This window comes from Cavia porcellus, unplaced genomic scaffold (genome assembly GCF_034190915.1).
Source record: "Cavia porcellus strain 051 isolate PalLab524CR breed Dunkin Hartley unplaced genomic scaffold, mCavPor4.1 scaffold_10, whole genome shotgun sequence".
NCBI lineage: Eukaryota > Metazoa > Chordata > Mammalia > Rodentia > Caviidae > Cavia > Cavia porcellus.
The window spans coordinates 38,632,920-38,637,768 of NW_026947493.1; the positions used below are offsets into that span (position 1 = coordinate 38,632,920).

At 35.5% G+C, this 4,849-nt stretch overlaps 1 non-coding gene across 1 annotated transcript; it reads right to left on the minus strand.

The window, feature by feature from the left end:
* Positions 1-2,716: 2,716 nt before the first annotated feature.
* LOC111754660 (small nucleolar RNA SNORA2/SNORA34 family) lies at positions 2,717-2,854 on the minus strand. The gene has a single exon (XR_002789342.1). It is a non-coding gene; the product is annotated as a small nucleolar RNA SNORA2/SNORA34 family (small nucleolar RNA).
* Between the last annotated feature and the right edge of the window lie 1,995 nt (positions 2,855-4,849).

Below are 4,849 nucleotides of genomic sequence, written 5' to 3' on the forward strand. Positions count from 1 at the left end.
GAAACTCATCTATCAGGGATTAGGTCCTCACTGAGATACTTACTCTAGGTATGAATTTGCCTTTCACATTTTCAATTCTTCTGCCAGTATTACCATTCATATTTTTTTAAAATGTTATTAGTCATCATCGTATATCATATAATTATTTTTACTAAGAAACTTATTTCAGTGCCCCCAAAAGTGAATAGAATCATATCTATGCATTTCATTCAGTTCACAACATAATCTCAGCACCCCAAACAACCTGATACAATGGAATGAAATGTTACTTAGTGAATGACCTAGAGGGTCAACAGTACACAGCAAAGTTGGGGTGTTTCTCTGTAGTGTGTGATGTGCCCTTTGAGCTAGAACATAGTATGTATTATTATTTCACCTATAATCGAGGAACAACAGCAGTTCTTGTACTGTACATAATATAGGATTTTTCTTCTTTTCAGGCAACTTTTGTCTGTCCAGTTATAGAGATATATTTCCAAAGAAAAATAAGTTTTCTCAGCTGAAGAGGAAAGTTGACATGACACTTGACACGACCATATTTTGTCCTTTTTGAAGCAGGATAAAGAAAGGGATAAACGTACTGACAGAAGATACTGATCTAGATATAACCAAGGTGAAACTGGGTTTCTCTATAATTAGGGACTAGAAGGATCATGTGTGGAACAAAGGACTATTTGAATAATTCAAGGAATGACTTGATAGGAAAGGTAAACTATTCTAGTGCTTTTCACAGCATACATGGATTGCTTTATGCTAGTATGGCTGTCTGTGCTGTTTCTCATTGCCTCCACCTCTTCTGTTCTTGAAGTCAGACTCAATACAGGAAAAATCGCACTGCAAGGGATTCTTTTTATTAACTGTATTGAAAATGACATTTCTACGAGTACCTCTGAGAGTTTTCTCAAAATGCCTTAATACTTTGGATATGTACATGATACTATTTTTCTTCTGAGATCTGCTATGACCACTCTGCATCCTTTGTTAAACTTGCTCATAAACACTTTGGCAAATCTCTTTTTTTTTTTTTTTTTGGTCCAGTGTTATGGCTGTCATCTGAATTTATTAAACACAGAATTTGTTTTACTTTTTCATTTTGTTATATCTATGTTTATATAAGAAATTCTAAAATTCATCACATTTAATTTTATATTAGAATACATATCCTGTTTTGTCTTCTATGTTATAGTGTGTGAATGATTCACCCATGGAACATGTAATTTAAAACAACAGTTTATTCAGAGACAGCATGTTAAATGATGACTACTTGGAGATCTATGAGTATCACTCAGGGATAGAGTGCTTGCTTAGTACAGGCAAGGACCTAAATTCAATCTCAACCATGAGAGAGAGGAGCGAGAAAGGAGCAGGGAGTGGGAGGGAGAGGGAAAGAGAGGAAGGAGAGGGTAAGGGAGAAAGAGCATAAAATGAAGGGAGGAAAGAAAGAAAAAAGGAAGAAAGAAAATAAAGAAGGAAGACAGTGACAAAAGAGAAAGAAAAAGAGGGAGAGAGGAAAGAGAAAAAGAAAAGAAATAGAAAAAAGAAAGGAAAGAAAGAAAGTAAAGTCTTGATTTTGGCATCAGCAAATCTTGGTTTCAATTATTTTTATATCATTAGTTATTTGATACAGAATATGTTATTTAAACTTATTTATAATTGGGGCTGGGGATTTAGCTCAGCGGCATAAGCACCTGCCTTGCAAGCAGGCGGTCGTGAGTTCGATCCCTGGTACCAATAAAAATGAAAAAGACAAAAAAAAAAAAAAAAAACACAACTTATTTATAACTGATGAAACTCCTTTCTCTACCTAGAATCCTTGGAAGGTTTCATTAGGATTTAATGGTGTAAGAGAAATATCTAGCATATATGTTGTTTAATAAATATTAGGTCTCTTTCTTTAAATGATTAAAGGTTCAACATTATTTAAAAGAAAGAAAATCAGAAAAGAGAAGAGAAAAAATGTCTTTATAAAAACCAGTTTGGTAAACCTAAACATATTACTGAGTGGTGTCTATGGAACCACATTGTGTAGAATATCCTTAAGGATGTCCAAAAGCCTTATGACAGAAAAACAAAAATAAACTACAAATAAAAAATTCCAAAATCACTTTCTAGGTTGCTAGCTGTGAAACAAATTATGTAACAGAGGGGGATAAATAATTGTTTCTAAGATAAATATGATGCATGTGTTTCATTGGGCCACAATGTGTTTTAATTGTTTTTTTATCTTAAAGGGTATAAAATTAAGCACAACAAAACAGAACAAAGTAGGACATAAGAAAGCAATGTAAGAGATATAAATTTCAAAGCTAGACAACCTGAGATCTTCACTATCTATCATATTGTCTCATTTTCTTCCAAATAGTTGTCATGTCTTCACATACAGAGAATTCATACAAAACAACATAGTATAAAACTGATCCAAACAGAATGAGGAAGGCGTTTCAGGTCTTCAAAACCAGACAATAAGGAAGTCACTAATGGCTTTCTTAGAGTCTCTCATTCTCTTCAAAATATCTGTCCATATTTTCATGTATATTGAAGTTCAACAAAACAAAACAGGATGAGGGGAGGGGTTTCTTGGTTTTCCAGTGCTCCAGGTCCCAGCATGGCATGGGTCCCAGTAAACACAGGAGGCTCCCGTTCTGGGCTGCGCCAGCCTGCCACATTCACTGCTGCTCACAGAGGGTGTGGGGGTGGGTGGGGGGTGCTTGCTTCTAGCTGTTTCTTTCTAATGAATTGACTATTTCACTGCACAAGTTCTGAAATGGCCAACAGACCACAGAAGGACATCTTTTTAGGCTTCTGCTTGAAACCAACAGCAACAGGAAGCTGCTGGGCCTTGATCCAGGGTCAGTTTAATGTTTAAATTAATGGGCTGTACAATATTGAAAGAGAACACATTCAAAATATATTTTTCAACTTTCTCTTGGCTGTCTTGAGAACTGAGTTAGCCTCTTCCCGGCAGCAGTGGGCTACAGCTGGCTAAGGTCTGTCCCTTGAAATGTGTGGTTCACCTCCCAAGCATCCCTGCCAGCTGTTGCCAGTTCCTTCTTTTACAGGATCTGCACATTCTTCTATTCATCATGCTATCATAAAGGGTAAGCCAGAGCAGCAGAATTTCAGAAATATACTGATTTTTTTACTTTCCAGAATAAGCTGTAATATAAAGACAACAGATTTAAATTTAAGTAGTAATGGAGTCACCTGTATTAAAATAATAATAAATTGGTTGATCAAATATATATATAGGACTCCATTCTTTGCCTGTAATCCTTGAAAGGTTTCATCAGGATTTATGTGTATGTGTTTTGTGGCACTGAGGATTGAACCCAGGGCCTTCATATCCCATTTTTATTTTATTCTGACTTTATTTTCAATTTTGAGGCAGTATCTGTTACAGAGGCACTAAGCTGTACACAATGGTCTTGAATTTAATGTCCTCTTTCCTCTGCCTCCCAGAGTGAAGAGATTATAGATGTGCTGGGATTATAATGACCACGCCCAATTTATTTATTTATTTATTTATTTATTTATTTATTTTTGTCTTTTTCGTTTTTTATCGGTACCAGGGATTGAACTCACAACTGCCTGCTTGCAAGGCAGGAGCTTATGCCACTGAGCTAAATCCCCAGCCCCCCATGCCCAATTTAAATATATATATATATATATATATACACCCATACCTATACCTATACATATACATATACCTATATTTAAGTTAATTGTTTAGAAACGTCTGCAACAGCATTTTTTGCTGTTGCTTTTGTTTGATTGTTTTGTTTTTCTTTTCTCTTCTTTTAAGGCTTTAAATAAAAGATGGTATTGTTTGTGCCAGAATTTCAATTCCCTGTATGTTTGGATCTTTTTTTTCAATCTATATAAGTTCTTTGAAGTCCATCAGGCTTGTTTGCAGAGAACTCTTTGTGCAATTCAATCAGGTTAATTTCAATTTCAAGTGCAGAAGAGAGGCCTGATTTTCATCACTGCTTTATGAAGCTATGATGGATTGGCCAATGTACAGCTAGTAAGATTTCCAGTAAAGGCCAGCATCACTGCTACCCTAAGAAGCCTGTTAACTCATTAATAGACTTCAAGTCTCCAAATAATTTGCTTGCAAGTTTAACAACAGAGGAAATCTCCAGAGAAGCACACAGTACAGTGCACTTTGCAGTTTCATCTGCAAAGTTATCAGTATTAACATTCCTTTGATTTTAATCAGAAGTGCAAGGAAAAAGCCCATGTCTATAATATACAGACTTATAAATGCAAGAAATAAAAAATGTACATTTCTTGCTAAAAAACATATACTGTCCAGACATAATCCTATTTTTCTTAGACTATTTATATATACTTTATAGAAATCTCCTAGATAATAGGAGAAATAGCAGAAATAGAGGTGAAGATAGATGGTAAAAGGATTTGTCAGCCATGCTTTTGGCCCTCACCCCACACCTGATCCATAGCTCAATGAGCTTGAAAGCCGAGTATATGATAGTTAATATACTACAAAAAGAAAAATGCTGGTAGACAAGTCTCTGATAACACCCAAGACTTTCTACCAATCGAGGCAATGTAGTAACCTTTATAACAAGTTTAGGAAAACTTACCTACCTGGTAAATCTCTTCTATTCTTCTCTTGGTACCCAACCAAGAAGTCAGGTACCTCTGTTCACATCCTATGGCTTTGCTCATCCTCTAGTTGTTTTAATCTTCACTGTTAGTCTACACTCAGTGGAATCCAGCATTATTATAAGCAAGTTCTTCTGAATCTTCATCATCCTACCATATTTTGACATTCCCAAGAGGATAAAGATGCCCTGGAAGATGGGGCTGCATTTCCTTCTTTTGG